The sequence below is a fragment of the Callorhinus ursinus genome, unplaced genomic scaffold (genome assembly GCF_003265705.2).
Source record: "Callorhinus ursinus isolate GAN/ISIS: 27379988/994484 unplaced genomic scaffold, GSC_fseal_2.0 scaffold6, whole genome shotgun sequence".
Lineage (NCBI taxonomy): Eukaryota > Metazoa > Chordata > Mammalia > Carnivora > Otariidae > Callorhinus > Callorhinus ursinus.
In genome coordinates, this window is record NW_027397068.1 from 75,661,177 (window position 1) to 75,678,690 (window position 17,514).

Here is a 17,514-nt window from a genome sequence, read left to right on the forward strand (position 1 = left end):
TTTTGGTGATAATTTTTGCATCCATGTTCATCAAGGATATTGGTCTGTAATTCTCCTTTTTGATGGGGTCTTTGGTTTTGGGATCAAGGTAATGGTGGCCTCATAAAATGAGTTTGGAAGTTTTCCTTCCATTTCTATTTTTTGGAACAGTTTCAGGAGAATAGGTATTAATTCTTCTTGAAATGTCTGATAGAATTCCCCTGGGAAGCCATCTAGCCCTGGACTTTTTGTTGGGAGATTTTTGATGACTGCTTCAATTTCCTTAGTGGCTATAGGTTTGTTCAGGTTTTCTATTTCTCCTGGTTCAATTTTGGTAGTTGATACATCTCTAGGAATGCACCCATTTCTTCCAGGTTATCTAATTTGCTGGCATAGAGTTGCTCATAATATGTTCTTATAATTGTTTGTATTTCTTTGGTGTTGGTTGTGATCTCTCCTCTTTCATTCATGATTTTGTTGATTTGGGTCATTTCTCTTTTCTTTTTGATAAGTCTGGCCAGGGGTTTATCAATCTTGTTAATTCTTTCAAAGAACCAGCTCCTAGTTTCATTGATCTGTTCTACTGTTCTTTTGGTTTCTAGTTCATTGATTTCTGCTCTGATCTTTATGATTTCTCTTCTCCTGCTGGGTTTAGGCTTTATTTGCTGTTCTTTCTCCAGCTCCTTTAGGTGTAGGGTTAGGTTGTGTATTTGAGACCTTTCTTGTTTCTTGAGAAAGGCTTGTATAGCTAGATACTTTCCTCTCAGGACTGCCTTTGCTGTATCCCAAAGATTTTGAACAGTTGTGTTTTCATTTCCATTGGTTTCCATGAATTTTTTTAAATTCTTCTTTAATATCCTGGTCGACCCATTCATTCTTTAGTAGGATGCTCTTTAGCCTCCGTGTATTTGAGTTCTTTCCGACTTTCCTCTTGTGATTGAGTTCTAGTTTCAAAGCACTGTGGTCTGAAAATATGCAGGGAATGATCCCAATCTTTTGGTACTGGTGGAGACCTGATTTGTGACCTAGGATGTGATCAATTCTGGAGAACGTTCCATGGGCACTAGAGAAGAATGTGTATTCCGTTGCTTTGGGATGGAATGCTCTGAATATGTCTGTGAAGTCCAATTGGTCCAGTGTGTCATTTAAAGTCTTTATTTCCTTGTTGATTTTTTGCTTAGATGATCTGTCCATTTCAGTGAGGGGGGGTGTTAAAGTCCCCCACTATTATTGTATTGCTGTCAATGTGTTTCTTCGCTTTTGTTATTAATTGCCTTATATAATTGGCTGCTCCCATGTTAGGGGCATAGATATTTACAATTGCTAGATATTCTTGCTGGATAGACCCTTTAAGCAGGATATAGTGTCCTTCCTCATCTCTTATTACAGTCTTTGTTTTAAAATCTAATTTGTCTGATATAAGGTTTGCCACCCCAGCTTTCTTTTGGTGTCCATTAGCATGGTAAATGGTTTTCCACCCCCTCACTTTCAATCTGGGGGTGTCTTTGGGTCTAAAAGGAGTCTCTTGCAGACAGCATATTGATGGGTCTTGTTTTTTAATCCAATCTGATAGCCTGTGTCTTTTGATTGGGGCATTGAGCCCATTTACATTCAGGGTAACTATTGAAAGGTATGAATTTAGTGCCATTGTATTGCCTGTAAGGTGACTGTGACTGTATAGTGTCTGTGTTCCTTTCTGATCTATGCTGCTTTTAGGCTCTCTCTTTGCTTAGAGGACCCCTTTCAATATTTCTTGTAGGGCTGGTTTTGTGTTTGCAAATTCCTTTAGTTTTTGTTTGTTCTGGAAGCTTTTTATCTCTCCTTCTATTTTCAATGACAGCCTAGCTGGATATAGTATTCTTGGCTGCATATTTTTCTCATTTAGTGCTCTGAAGATATCTTGCCAGTCCTTTCTGGCCTGCCAGGTCTGTGTGGATAGGTCTGTTGCCAATCTAATATTTTTACCATTGTAGGTTACATATCTCTTCTCCCGTGCTGCTTTCAGGATTTTTCTCTTTGTCTCTGAGACTCGTAAGTTTTACTATTAGATGTCGGGGTGTTGACCTATTTTTATTGATTTTGAGAGGGGTTCTCTGTGCCTCCTGGATTTTGATGCCTGTTTCCTTCCTCACATTAGGGAAGTTCTCTGCTATTATTTGCTCCAATATACCTTCTGCCCCTCTCTCTCTTTCTTCTTCTTCTGGGATCCCAATTATTCTAATGTTGTTTCGTCTTATCATATCACTTATCTCTCGAATTCTGCCCTCGTGATCCTGTAGTTGTTTCTCTCTCTTTTTCTCAGCCTCTTTATTTTCCATCATTTGGTCTTCTATATCACTGATTCTCTCTTCTGCCTCATTTATCCTAGCAGTTAGTGCCCCCATTTTGGATTGCACCTCATCAATAGCCTTTTTGATTTCGATTTGGTTAGATTTTAGTTCTTTTATTTCTCCAGAAAGGGTTTCTCTAATAACTTCCACGCTTTTTTCAAGCCCAGCTAGTATCTTTAAAGTCATGATTGTGAACTCTAGGTACGACATCGTACTAATGTCTGTATTGAGTAGGTCCCTGGCTGACGGTACTACCTCTTGTTCTTTTTGCTGAGGTGATTTTTTTTCTTCTTGTCATTTTGTCCAGAGGAGAATAGATGAATGAGAGAACAAAATGCTAACAGGTTAACAACGTCTCCAGCAAATATACAGTATACAAATCAGAAAAGACCTGAAACCAGTGGAGAAGAAAGGGAAAGAAAGAAAAAAGAAAGAAAAAAAAAAGAAAAAAAAAAGATAAAAACAGAACAATACAAAAAAAGCAGAATATGATCAAATATGATCAGCCTAGTGTATAGATCAGTGCCACACTCTAGATTTTTGGCGTATTTTGGCCTGTTAGAAAAAAGTGCCTCCTAAAATTTTAGAGGAAGAAAGACATATATGTACAAAATAAGGGTTGATACAATGAAGGGATGGAAGATGACTGTAAAGATGAAAATTATAAAAGATTTTATAAAAGGAATTGATAAGATAAGTTGTTTGAAAAAAGAAAGAAGAAGATTTAAAAAAAAAAAAGGAAAAAGGGAGAGAATGTGATCAGGCAGGAGAATAGAACAAAGCCATACACTAGTGATTTAGGGTATATTTTGATCTGTTAGAAGAAACTGTATCTCAAAATTTTAAAGAGAGAACAACTTATATATATATATATATATGCCAAAAATAAGGGTAACTACTATGAAGGGATAAAATATGACTCTAAAAATGAAAAATAAAAAATGTTTTTTTAAAAAAGGGATTGATAAGATGTTGGTTGAAAAACGGAAAAAGAAAAATTAAAAAAAAACAGTTAAAAAATTAACTTTGATGAACTAATGAATCATGGTAAAAAAATAGCCATGTATTCTATGTGCAGTATTCCCCTAGCGCTGGAGTTCTGCCGTTCTCCTTGATCCGTAAACTTGGTCTTGGCTTGCTGGCTGTTCGTGCTGATCTTCTGGGGGAGGGGCCTGTTGCCGTGGTTCCCAAATGTCTTTGCCGGAGGCGGAATTGCCCCGCCCTTGTCGGTCCGGGCTAAGCAAGCTGCTCGGGTTTGCTCTCGGGAGCTTTTGTTCCCTGCAAGCTCTCGGTACAGCTTTGGAGGACCAGGGTGAAAATGGTGGTCTCCCAATCTCCGCCCGGAGGAGCCGAGAACTCGGGGCCCCGCTCCTCAGTGCGCCCCCAGAGAAAAGCAGTCACTCCCGTGTCCCCGGTCTCCGGCCGCACTCCGTGCTCACCCGGCCTGTGACCGAGCGTTTCTATCTCTGGCACCCGACCCCGTGTGGAGTCTCCAAACCCAGCAGATCCCTGCGGTGCGCTCCCGCGCCGCTCCTCCCCGGGGAGGAAGGGGAGTCTCCCCAGATCTGCCGCTTGTTGGGTCCCTGCTGGAGGAGCAGTGGCCTGACTGTCACCGATCACGGTTTATGGCCACCCCGAGCTGAGAGCCCGTGCCTTGGCTCCGTCTCTGCCGCCGGCTTCCCCGCTCCGATCCCTGGGAGCTCTGCCGCACTCAGGCACCCCTGGACTTTCTGTGACCCCGAGGGTCCTGAGACCACACTGTCCCGGGATGATTCCACCCCCCGCTTAGCCACTGGAGCGACGTCCCTCCGCGGAGCCGACTTCTAAACGGTCCGATTTTGTGCTCCGCGGCTCTAGCACTTGCCAGAAGCGGCCGACGGAGGCCCCCTCCCCCACCGTCTATCCTCCCGAATATCACCTCGGATTCACTTCTCCGCACGTCCTACCTTCCAGTAAGTGGTCGCTTCTCTGTTCAGAGAGTTGTTACTACTCTCCTCTTCAATCTCCTGTTGAGTTCGTAGGTGTTCAGAATGGTTTGATCCCTATTCAGCTGAATTCCTGAGACCAGACGAATCTAGGTCTCCTACTGCTCCGCCATCTTGCTCCGCCCTCCGTAAACTATGTATTTATTATAATTTTAAATCCACATCATGAGTATGGAAGAGAATTAAGATCCATTCATCCTGCAGCTTGAGAGCGAGGAATTGACAATAGAGATACTGAAGCCACAAAAAGACAAATCGAGAAGAACTGAAGTAGTTTTATACATAAGCAGGATAAATTTATTTTTAAAATACTGGAGTTGGTCAAATAATTTTCTTCTTTTGCACTCTGTCTTTGTGGACATAGCCTTAGTTAACTGAACTCATAAAAAGTCTCCAAGAAGAGAAAAATTTGTATTAAAATAAAATTTCAATGTATTTTCAGCATGGATGGCATACAAGAACCCATAAAGATTTATTGTTATTATTTCAAACATCATTCAAATTAGACTTAATTATCTGTGCAATTTACTGGAAATAGCATTTTAGCATTTTTGATCAAGTATATGTCATTAATTTTAAAATAGAAATGTACCAAACTGCTTTTTAAAAATTTCCCCAAAACATAATTGCTAAATTGCCTGCTGGAAAAAGTCTCTCTTCTACCTTTCCTCATCCCTAGGAGTTTTGCCACCTTTACTTCTTCTTTTTTTTTTTTTTTAGATTTTTATTTATTTATTTGACAGAGAGAGACACAACGAGAGAGGAACACAGCTGGGGGAATGGGAGAGGGAGAAGCAGGCTTTCCACCGAGCAGGGAGCCTGACGCGGGGCCCGATCCCAGGACCCTGGGACCATGAGCCGAGCCGAAAGCAGACATCCAACGGCTGAGCCACCTAGGCGCCCCTGCCACCTTTACTTCTTAAATTGGTAAATAAGCTCTTTTTGTTTGCTTGCTTCTTTTTTCGACCACGACGATTTTGAGTGGCCAGATGGGTTCATGTGAACGCCCAGGAGATTCCTTTAGAGGCACAAGGAAATAGATTCGCTCTTCAGGAAGCTTTAGACTTTGAGAGGACATAGGTTAATGGCTTTTTATTACTGGGCTTTTCCTTGGGGAAAAGTAATCCTGTATTTTCTCAGTGTATGCCTATGTCTACACGGCACAGAGAAAAGCTGAAATTTATCAAGTTAATTAACTTGGCTATTTCAGCTGAGTTATCAGGCTCCACAGTGTAGTTTTTTAATGGCTCATTTTCATCAAGGTGACAATGTTAAGTGTATGTGGCTTACCCTGGAGGCTATGATTTGTTTTTTCATACTTCGCTTCTTCATGGAACTCTATCACGCCAGTGGAATGCACTGGCATTCAAGCAGGTGGTGCGCCCAGAAGGGCTTCTCTTCCTGAACGACAGGATCCAGGGTTGTTGGTAGCCTCCTCGTGCTGTCAGACTAGTTTTCTCACTGGTCACTGCAAAATCCTCTCCAAGAGTCCCAGACACCTCCTGAACAGAGCAGATCTGTCAGTATCCTGCCTCCCGAACAGGGTGGATCTGTCAGTGTCCTGCCTGACTGCTGCCCGGCCCGTGGGTTCTTTTGCTCCTGGGCCCGGCTCTCCACTTGCCTCACTTTACCGTCCATGCAACCAAATCCGGTTACCACAGTGGGTGCCACCACCCTGTCTTCAGAGCCTGCCTGGCCCCTGACTCTCGCTGGTCTCCGTTATCTGTGGTGTCCCAGTGGAGGACAGGGAGACCAGCACCTCCAGTCCCTTGGGGCCAGATGACAGCATAACCTCACTTTGTACTGACCCTTTTGGCAAGGATTTTGTGGGGAGCAGCTCCATGCGGGAGAGCAGGGGTGGCCCAAGTTTGGCAGAAAACAGGGCCTATTTCTTGGGTTCAGATGTATTTATGCAGGAACATCTGGGTTACGGGTGGTTTTGGTACACCGAGGACCTGACGGGCTCCAACGCGTCATAGTTGGTGATATTGAAGTCTTCGGTGGGGAAGCTAATCGTTTTCTCCCCGAAATGAGGCTAAGTGGTCAGAGAGCTCTGATTAATGGGCATCACATGGAGGTGAGTGTAGATAGCAAGGAAAACAGGGTGGGAGTAGGGTGGGGTGCAGTGGGGGTGGGGGCAACACACTAGCCCCTTGCATCCTTGTTCACATGTGAGTGACTGCCCTGGGGGTGGGGGCCATGCAGGCGGACTGAGACCAACTATGAAGAGAAGACCCAGAAACCGTAGGCATTCTGCTGGTGTGCTGCAATTCCATGCTCGGTGTTAGTCAGCCAGCGGTGGGGAGTCATAGCAGAGAGAGACATGCATTGCAGAGAGAGACGAAATACAGAAGACACCCCAGTGTCACTTGGCTTTGGTGGCTGGCCGATGGAGCCGAGAGTGGACTCTGTAGCTCTTTGATTTCCAGGTGAGGACTTTGCGATCCCCCCCTCCTCCCCACTGACTCTGCTGAACAAAACAGGTTCAGGTTAACTTTTAGTTTTTAAAGAATTGTGCCCCAATTAAGTAACCACTTCCCAACATTCTTCTGGATAATTTTGTGCCTCTGTATGAGTCTTCTATGGCTGTGGAACAAATTACCACACATTTAGTAGCTGAAAACTACATAGATCGATCAGTTCCTAGATTTGGGGGCCAGGAAGTGGGGGCGTGGATTGTCCAGATCCTCTCTCAGGCCTCACCAGGCTCATCTGCTCAAGGTGTGGGCTGAGGCTAGGGCCTCACAGGAGGCTCAGGGTCCTCTTCTAAGCTTGCTTAGAATTCTGGGCAGCATTCATCCTCTGTTGCTGCTGGCAATAGAGGGCTTCCCTCCCCTCGTGGCCACCATTCCTGCCTCGTGGGCCATGGGCCGTGAACAGCAGGGATGTTTGCCAGAAAGAGCGACTTGTCATGTGATGTCACCTTCTTTCAAATCCTCCTCTGATTAGGCCAGGCCCACAGGGAGTAATCTCCTTTTGATTACCAAAGATGGGGCATTCATCACCTGATCACAGAGTGGTATTCTGAGGTCCACTGGCTCCACACACTTGGAGGGGTTTGTAGAGGAGGGCCTGCTCTGGGGGAGCTTGGCCACCATTTTACACTCACATGGCACAGTGTCTATGCTTAAGTGACTTGCTCTCAGTTTTTGGAAGGGCGCCAGTTGGGGCTAACTCCTTCTTCCTAGCCTTCCCATGAGGGGTCTTGGAAGGACCTGCCATTGCTGTGTGACAGAGTGGCCTCTGATGTCACCCTCCCTTTGTGCATTTTGACTTGCACCTGCAGCAAAGCTAACATGTCTGCTTCTCTGCGTCAGGGCTGAGGGTCTGGAGCTTAAAAGGGGGAAAGGAGAGGGGCACCTGGGTGGCTCAGTCCGTTAAACATCTGACTCCTGGTTTTGGCTCAGATCATGATCTCAGGGTCCTGGGATCGAGCCCTGTGTTGGGCTCCGAGCTCAGCAAGGAGTCTGCTAAAGTTTCTCTCTTTCTCTCCCTCTGCCTCTCCCTGCACTCGTGCTCTCTCTCTCTCTCTCTCTCTCTCTCTCTCTCTCAAATAAATAAATAAATAAATCTTTTAAAAAGGGTGGGGGAGGAGAAAAGATTTCCTCTCTTCCTTGGTTTTGGAAAATTTCCTTTTAATTCCTTTGCGTTGAAAAGGAGGAACCGGAGTAAGACAAGAGAACCGGGAACGGAAGCTAGAGGGGCTCCGTATTCAGAAATCATATTTTAAGTGACAGGAAAAGACTATCCATCATTGAAAGTTTTCACAGCGACCACATATATTCACCAGCTACATGCCCGTCTTTCATGCCAACCTCGCTTCATGGGGGACTTAGTTTGGGGCCGATACTGTGTGGCAATCACAGGAAATGCTAACTGGAAACCAAGTTACCGTGGCTTTGCATCTTGTTAGAGTCTCCCAAGGTCTCCAGATGACAGTTTTGTCCCTTTCCCCTTCATTCTTAAGTGTGCTCTGCTCATTTCGAGCACAACCAATTCAAAACCAACCTCTGCTGTATTTCTGCAGCCCAGCTCTGCCCTCGGAAGTGAGTCAATGAGGTAATTAACGCCAACATGAAACAATCAGCATGTATGGGTGATCAAGTCTAAATAATTCAAAGAGAAATACCTGATGTGTTTGGCATGTTTAGATACAGACTTTCACCCTGTTTGCCTTTACAACAGTCTCCTGCATTCCAGTTAGGTTTGTAGATTATGAATAATGAGAATATTACTCATGCCCCAAACCCATGGCACTTACAAATCACATCAGCGTTTTATTCTTAAGAAAATGCGGCATTACTCTCTTTTGACATATTTTATTTTCAGGAGAGAGAGCAGAATCTATACAGGCTTACCTCAAAGCACCTACAACTGCTAGAGCATTATCATATTACATAAATAATTTAAGCCCGAGTGCCATTACAGGTGTAAATCAAAAGGACAACGTATCCTTCCAGATTTGCCTGGGTTTGTAAATTTATATTGTGTTTAAGAAGGAAGCATGCAACCTGCAGAACCATTCAGGTGCCTTAAACCTCACCAGCTGTGGGAGCCCCCCAGCAAGCCCAAGAAGCTGTGACTTCACCGGCTGGTGTGACGAAAGCCTGATGTTTGCGGGGAGGTGGCTGTTTTATAAGCTGGCTGTGCTCTAGAAGGTGCTTCTCCAGCATCATCTTGCAAACCTGTTAAGACCCAGACCGCCGGCCCAGCCCCAGAGTTTCCAACTCAGGGCATTCCTCACAAGGTCGCGGGTGATGCTGACCAATCTTTAAGGACCACCATGCCGGAAGGACAAAGGATTCCTCGTGCAAGGCATGCGGGACTTTAGGAAAACACCTAGATGGTAACTTTTGGTGGACAGTCAGCTGGTTCTGATTCAAAAGGAGTGAGCAAAGTGGAGGGAGGCAGAGGGAGGTTGGGACCTGGTCTGTGTGTAACGCAAGGGGCTTGTCGTTGAGTGGTAGCCGGAGAGTGGACTTGGGATTGTGGGTGACCGGGACAGGGTGAGGAGCGGGGCCACAGCCTGTGGTAACTCAGGGGCCACATGGAATAGATGAGGCCAGGAAGAAAAGTCTTCATATAGGGAGGCGCCAACGAATCCTGAGAAATGCTGGATTCTGTTCCCAAGTGTGATGTTCAAGGTAAAGTCTTCCTGAACTATGCTGCCATCTTCCCACTACCCAGATCCCATCCTTGCCATTGTCCCCACATTGCCTCAAGATCTGTTGTGCTCAGTAGCCTTGTGTGGTCCTTTCGGATCCTGCTATTCAACATGTCCTGTGTGGACCTGGGGCATGTTGTCTTCCCCGAGAGCTTCTTAGAAATGCAGAATCTCAGGCTCCCCTCCAGGTCCACTGAATCGAAATCTGGAATTTAGCAAGATGGTCAGGTGATGAGCTTGCCCATTCAAGTTTGAGAAGTCCCAGACTTCCATGACATCAGCATTGCCGGGAACCCTTTTATCGTTCAGATTCTGGGGCCCTACGGCAGCCCTCTGAGTTTGCAGGGCCAGGGAGGGGCCTGAGAATCTGTGTTTAACAAGAGGATCGGCTGATCCTTGTGCCGAAGAAAGTTGGGGAAAGTACTTGGAGAGAATGAGAACCATTTCTATGCTGGGAGTAAATTGACATGAGGGCAGGGAGCAGCCCCAGGTGGTACAGGGCATGTAGGGATCAAAAGTGAAGAGGGAAGAATTTGCAGAAAAGATGGTGGAAACTAGGGGCTTATGCCCACTGCCAAGCACCCTCAGGCAGCCCTGATGATTAGGAAGGTGTCTGGGTTCCCTAGACCAGTTGTTTGCAAATGGGTGGCATGGGGAAAAAAAAAATTTGCCCCACAGGAGACCTTTAGCAATGTCTGGAGATATTTTCGGTTGTCACAAGTTGGGGGTGCTACTGGACAACCTGCGGTACATGAGACAGACCCCACCACGAAGAATCAGCCAGTCCCAAATCTCCATATGTGGAAGTTGAAAACCCTGGTCTAGAGCAGCAGTTCTCAAATGTGGTCTTGGACCAGCAGCACCGTGTCACCTGGGAGCTTTGGCGCTTGTTAGATGTGCAAGTTTGGCGGCGTCCTATCAGATGCACTGAATCGGATGCTCTGGGGTTGGGGCCCAAGGCTGTGTTTCAGCAAACACTCAGGGTGATTCTGATGCATGCCACAGTCTGAGGACAGTTGTTGCAGGTGGTATGCGGCTCACAGAGGTATGCACAGACTGTGTATCAAATGAAAGGGTGGTCCTAGGAGTTTCCAGTACTTGAGGATGTCTTTGTCAGGGTTTCTGATGGAGTGGTCCAGACAAGAACTTTCAAATGTAGCCGCCTGGCCCCACGTTAGACCCAGAGATGGGCAGCTTCCCCAGGTGGTTCTAAAAGTCTTTCCGTTTGAGAAGCATCACCCTGCGCATTTCGACTAAAATGAAGGTCACAGTTTCCTCTTTTCCCTTCTCTGGCTGCAAGTGCTTTTGTTTTATTTTATTTTTTTTTTCCATTTTAAAGCTATACTTGATATTCAATTTAACCTGATTTCATGGATTTATAATGGTGGATATACATACACTCAGGGTCCTAATTTTACCATTTTCCCCACACACAGCCCACAGTGTTTGGGAGAGGAGCCTGAGGGCCTTGCTGGCAGTGGCTGGGCACATTCGCTTTGAAGCTGGGCTAGTTCTTGCTCTTCTCTTTCCCCCAACCAGAGAAGCCCCATTTTTAAATGTTGTGTGACCTGACTTCTGGGGCAAAAAAACTTTGTTCTGCTGAAAAAGAAGAGTGTTTTTTTTTTTTTTTTTTTTTTTTTTTTTTTTGCAGTTCTTTCTGCCGCCCAGGGCTAAGCACTGGGGACCTCACAGCGTGGACCTAGCTGCGTGGAGGCCAGAAGGCACACCTGGGGGCCTACCCACACACCCCGGAGCCGGCCGGATTGCATGACCATGTGCCCTTCCCTTGGGGCAGCCAGCAGCCCTGTGCTCTCGGACTCCTACAACAACCCCACATGTATGAAAAGCATATCTTTCCTTGTGAGGGTGTCACGCATGACCCTCATCTGCATGTTAGCTCATTTGGGATTTCCCTAATAGTGTTGGCAGATTCGGGTTGCCCCAGCCATAGCGCCCTGTCGAGCTTGTTTATTTTGCGGCTGTTTACTGAGCATCCTTCTCTATGGTAGACACTGTCCCAGATCAGTTCGCTTCACGTGGCTCCGTAGCAGTCCTGCAAAACACGCCATGGGCATCTCCATTCTACTAACGAGAAACTGAAATTTGGAAGGATAAAGCTATTTGCCCAAAGCACAGTGGGGTGTCCAACCAAGACTCACCCACTGTTCCTTCTGCACACCACTGTCTTCCCAAGGCGGGTGCATAGCCCGGCTGGGAGCCAGCTGACCAGAGGGAGGATAGAGCCTCTTGCCCCAACCCCTTCAGCCCGGTGTCAAACCCCAGGGCTAATTAACACATCTCAGTAAATATTACTGAGTGCTGATGATGTGCACACTATTATACCATCAATAACGAACACTGAGTAGCCGTCAGGCATTTTATCAGGCAAAAGCTTGGCCAGTCCGTATTCTTCTAGTTTTAATCTTAATATTTCAAAAATTGAAAAAATTGCATTGAAGTCCCAATGCAAAAGAGGTATATTTCCAACCACAACAAGGACAGTATTAGAAAACATGTCGTTTTCATGTATGTTTCTGCCTGAACAGCTAAAAGATCGCCCAAATCTGTTTGCACATTTCTCTAAGTACATAGCTAGATATTAGCTAGCTTCCCTTGCAATTGGGTGTTGTTGCCACAATCCTGAGTTCTTGCCAACTGAGTGTAAGCGGGGGTGATGTGTGCCCCTTCCATAAAAAGTCCCCACAAGTGATCCTTCCTCATCTGCCCTCCTCTGTGGGCAGGACCGGTGACTTTGGAAGGCATGGGTCGAAGATGGCAGACACCAGAGGTTAAGAGTCAGGGAGAGCTGCCTGCCCATCCTGAATGCCTGCAGGCCTCTTGCAGCAAGTCAGTAGTTGTGAAAGCAAACATTGCACTTGGTCTGAGTCCTGGCTCTGCTCCACTAACTGTGAGGTCTTTGGCAAGTCATTAGCTATTGTTAATTCTGTTTATTCTTCTGTGAAGGGGAGACAGTCTCTCTGCCTTGACACAGGATGACACGGTTCCAAGGGTCAGCTAAGAAGAGCAGTTGTGGACACAAGGGCCAGACTGGTTGTTAGATTTGTGGTGTTTAGCTGTTCAAGGTTTTCAACGTTTTTGGATAAGTTGCCAACATTTAAAAGTCAGGAGATTTCACATATAAATTTTGATTTTTCACTTTTCTTAAAAGGTCGGGGGATCTGGCAATACCTAGCCAACATTCCTGCGTGGCAACTGTTGGTGGGAGCTGGGTGTTAGCGCTTCCTTCTGACTCCCAGCAGTGCCAGCTGTTTGCGACTGGTCCACTGCCTTTGGCTTACTTGCTAGCCCTTACAACATTGGAATTTTCAACTCTTGTATTGTGCATAAGGATCCTTTTGTTATTAGTATAGTACCTTAGAATTTATAAAATTATATCCATATTAAGAAGAAGAAGAGCTAGCAATCTAGGCGGCACCTGGGCCAGTGAATTGAGCTCATTAATACGAGCCAGACTGTATTATGAACTGATGGTTGGACATCTCCCAGTAACAGCCAAAAATGAGAGGAGATTTTCATTATGGATTTGACAGGGAGGTCATCAATTATTTGGCATTCTTTGGCTCTGGGTCTTTGGCTTTAGGGTACTTTGTTGACCTACGCCCTTCATATGAGCCTTAGACCATTGGAAAGAATGTCATCTTACCCAATGCTTGGGAGGTTGAGAAACCCACTCTAATGTCCCTTTCTCCTCTATTTCCTCTGAGCTGGAGACTTCTCGGGCCAGACCAAAGAGCAAAGAGTCACCACTGACATTCCAAATGCACGCTGTGATTGGGTGAGGACATGCAAGTCTTACAACAAGGTCAGCACACAGGAAGTGCCCATTAGCTCTGTGAGAACAACTGCCCTACAAACGGCAGAACACCCCCGGCGTGTGTTGGAGAGGTTGTGGCCTCCCCGAAGGTGTTAATATGACTTCCGAAGCACAAAACTTAGCCTCCAGGACTGACTTTGGCAGTCCCAGAGGGGCAAACAGTTTGCAAAGCAGTTCAAATCCTGAGAGGCAGGAGAAGAACAGAGTTTGAGAAATGGATCAGTGAGAACAAGTTATGTTTAATTCAGAGCGGAGCCAGAACTGCCCTGCTAATGCTTTACTGAAGCCGGAAGAATCAACTTGCCACTTGGAATATAGTTAGAGGCTCGATTTTGTGAAAATGAAGATCTTCCTATGCAAGAAAAGAAAATAGGATGGAAACATTGGTGTATGGGGAGTCAACTAATGGATTCCAAGCAATTTATTTCAATTCAATGCAATTCAAGAGATCAGTACTCATTTATTATTCTACCTCGTTTAGAAATAGTATGCGTTTCCTATTTTTCATTATCGTTAGGCATAAAATGAATGCCTTAGTAGGGAAAATATATAAAAATTCTTTTCATTGCAGGAACACATTTCGGAGCTTGTTTGTGTGTGACATCCTCAGGTCTTGTGTGCGAGGTGGAGAAGGCTGTTCTGTAGAAGAAGGATATTGCATGATGTGACCAAGGGTCATGGTAGATGAAAGCTGACCATGAATCATTGACAGCGTGGAAGCTAAAGCAGGCGCAGCACGAAGGGATATTCAAAGCAGGCTGACACAGCAAAACTGCAGAGTAATCCTTCTTTTATGCTTTGTGCTGGGCAGTCTGTGGAAACCATGCTTTGCAAATAGGGCTTTTCATTGAAGAGTCCGGGAGAGAGGTCAGAAGAAGTTCACAAAGTGGTCTAAATTTGGAAAAGAACTGTGCGGAGAGGTTAAGGTGTTTGCTGAAGTGTGGTCCCCAAATCAGCAGCTGCAGCATCCCCAGAACTTGTTGGGAATGCAAATTCACCCCAGGGATCCCCAGTCAGAAAGCCCAGGGTGGGACCCAGCCGTCTGTGCTCTATCAGCTCTCCAGGTCATTGCGACATGGGGCTAGAGTTTGAGAACACTGGAACAGCTAAGGGGACCAGAGCTCATTAGAATATGGGGAGGGGAAGACTGAGCTGAGGTGTGGTCCAACTCTAGCTTGAGCTCAGCAGCCAGTAACTCGCTTCCTCCCATTTCTGCCCATTTCTTCTGAGGGCAGGACAAGGGGCAACGGGGCAGTCAAAGGGGAGCTACAGGAGATTCTAAACCTGGTTGTTGCTTGGGTCACCTGGGGAACTGTCATAACAGCACACGTTGCTGGGTATTCTGATTTCATTGGTTGACTGATGCTCCCCAAGTGGATCCATTGGGCACCCATGGTTGAGAGCCACCAGTGCCCAGCAGAGGAATTGATGGCAGTGACTGTGCTGGAGACTCAAGTGGGAGAGGGGGAAGGGCATGCCCCAAAGGGCAGTCAGTCTCTTGAGGGTCATTTCAGGGTCACCAGCCCCAGGAGGGCCGCCCTGTTATCTCGGGACTCTTGGAAAGCTTTAGTTACCCCAGGGTCCTCCCCCTGCACCTTGTTGTTTATCTTCTCTGAAGTGATATGTCCTGGGAGCAGTTCCTGCCTTGTCTTCCCATGTCTCTTCCCTGCCCCAAAGAATACATCTGTGTCTCTCCTGCCCTCCAGGCCACACGCTCAGCCAGCGTCACTTCCAAACCAACAGTGCTGAGCTAAAATGAAATATCCCAGTTGCACCACTTGCATCTGAAGAATAGTGCTTTCTTCTGGATGTTCCTCCATTTGGCTTTAGATGCAAGGGTTTTATTTATTTATTTTAAACACTACCCTAGATTTTGGCAAAAGAAAAATAAAAGGAGCTCTGTCTAAATTATTCATATCTTAAATTTTCTAAACAGCCAGTGAACAATAGATAATAAGAGGTGATTTCTGTTTCAGACATAAAGTGAAACCCAAGCATGTTTTAGGATGGAAGGCCCCGATGATTTCTACTTTCTGTTGTAAATGGGTGCCGTCTTACTGGTAAGCCTGCTTTTGAGGGATGAGGGGACAGCGTACCTGACGTGGGTCACCAGGTCACTGTTCTTTACCCCATTCTCCCTAGTGTTAGAACTAGCATTTCTTTTGTTTTTATTTTATTTTATTTATTTTAAATATTTTATTTATTTATTTGACAGAGAGCACAAGCAGTGGGAGCGACATACAGGGCCAGAGGGAGAAGCAGGCTCCCCGCGGAGCAGGGAGCCCGATGTGGGGCTCGATCCCAGGGCCCTGGGACCATGACCTGGGCCGAAGGCGGACGCTTAACCGACCGAGCCACCCGGGCGCCCCTAACATTTCTTTTGTGTGTGGGGTTACTGTTGCTTAATTTTTTCCCCCCAGAATGTCCCTCTGCTATGCCCAGGATTTCCTGTGAGGCCCTCTTTCAGCGACAGTGTGGTTACTTCTCTTTCTACTTCTTGGTTGCTGGACTCACGCACTCCTCATGGGGACACAACGGCAGACGAAGGACTTTGATTCCGTACATATGTTGCATGCTGGGGAATGGCAGTTTATCCTTGGAGATTTTTCCTTCTGAGCTGGCACTTCACCTGTGCCTACGGCTGGTTGTTTAATCTGGCCAGCAACTCCTTCCTAGTATTGTACACTTTACCATATGTAGCTGTGATGATAAGGGGCCCACTCCCACACCACCTTTGTTGTAAAGTGAGGTTGGTGTTCTGAGGCAATGGTGTATGGAGTCCTGAATCAGTGGGACAAAGGCTTCTGTTAGCCCCTAACTAGTGGTTCTAAGATCCTGCAAACAGAAAAAGGCAAAGCCATACAGTGAATACATGTTTATTTCTGTGACACATTACCGCTGGCCCTTACAGGATGGATGGGGTTCAGTGTATTCAACTTGCCTCCGGGTAGAGAGTTGGTCTCCTTGAGGATGGTGCCATTCTAGGGGCTCAGCATTGATCTCTTCCTCTCAGGTTAGAAATGCAGTGGTAATAGTAACTACATCAGTTCTAGGGAGTCCAGGCAGTTAGGTCCATGGGTAATCTTCATTGCTTCCACTGTGACCAATGTGTCCATGTACTCATCATGCCATAGACATAGCCAATGACAGAGGTTGGTTGATGTCAACTGGCCTATCATCATGACTACTTGTTTATTTATTGCCCCTTCAATGTGAATAATTTCTGGTGGGCATGAACATATCATGCAAATATCTTTTCACTCTGTGCCCATTCCCAAAGGTCTATATGCCTCAAATTTCTTTGTCTCCCATCTTTCAATTGTTTTCTTTTCCAGGTCCCTAACTAACTAGCTAAGACATTTACAACTGCCCAAAATTTCATTTATAGTCTAACATCAGGGCACTTTTCATGCTACCTAAAAAGAATGATCAGGTACATTGCCCAAAGTTCTACCTAGTGGGAGTGTTTTACATCAATGATACCTCTCAAAGAGACCCTTAATTATTGTCACACATCCACATACCTAGCTGACTCATCCATACACCAAGCTACTCCTCCTAGTCAAACAGAATCACTTCCTAAGGCCATACACATGAACTGAGAAACAGGAGCTGGTGTGACAGTTGTGGATGCCATTGAGGTCTGGGCTCCCAAATCATGCAGCTTGCTTGTCCCTCTGGGCCTACTCTTGTTTGAACCTCAGTGTACCGCTTCCATCTTACAATGGATTATTGCTGGGCCTGCTTAGACTTATAACTTGGTAAGTCTGAAAGGCCCCAGCTCATCACAGGCAGTCTGGTCACATTGTTGCTTGGTGTCCATGGGTGGGCGTTCTGTTTCTGCCAAGACTCCTAGCACATCAGGAGTTATTTTTCAAAAGATGTATGATTCTCTGCTGCAGGTGGCACGCCTTCACTCCAGAACTCCGGGGGACTGCACTGTGACTTTCTCATTGGGTTTGCCCCAAACTCTACATTGTATCTTTTCCTCCATGGTACCTTTAACACTCTAGGGTCTGCCAGACCATAGCGCTCAAGTAGTAGGGTGGCCTGCATTACAGCCATGCCCCGAGCTCTTTCTTGCTCCAGGTCTCATTCAAAGCTGGCACATCTTTATATGATACACTTTATGGGCCGGAATAGTATCCCCATTTTGGCCAAGACAAGATGAGAAAAGAAAATGCATCTTAGAATTGGTGATACACAGTGGGATGGTTAGTT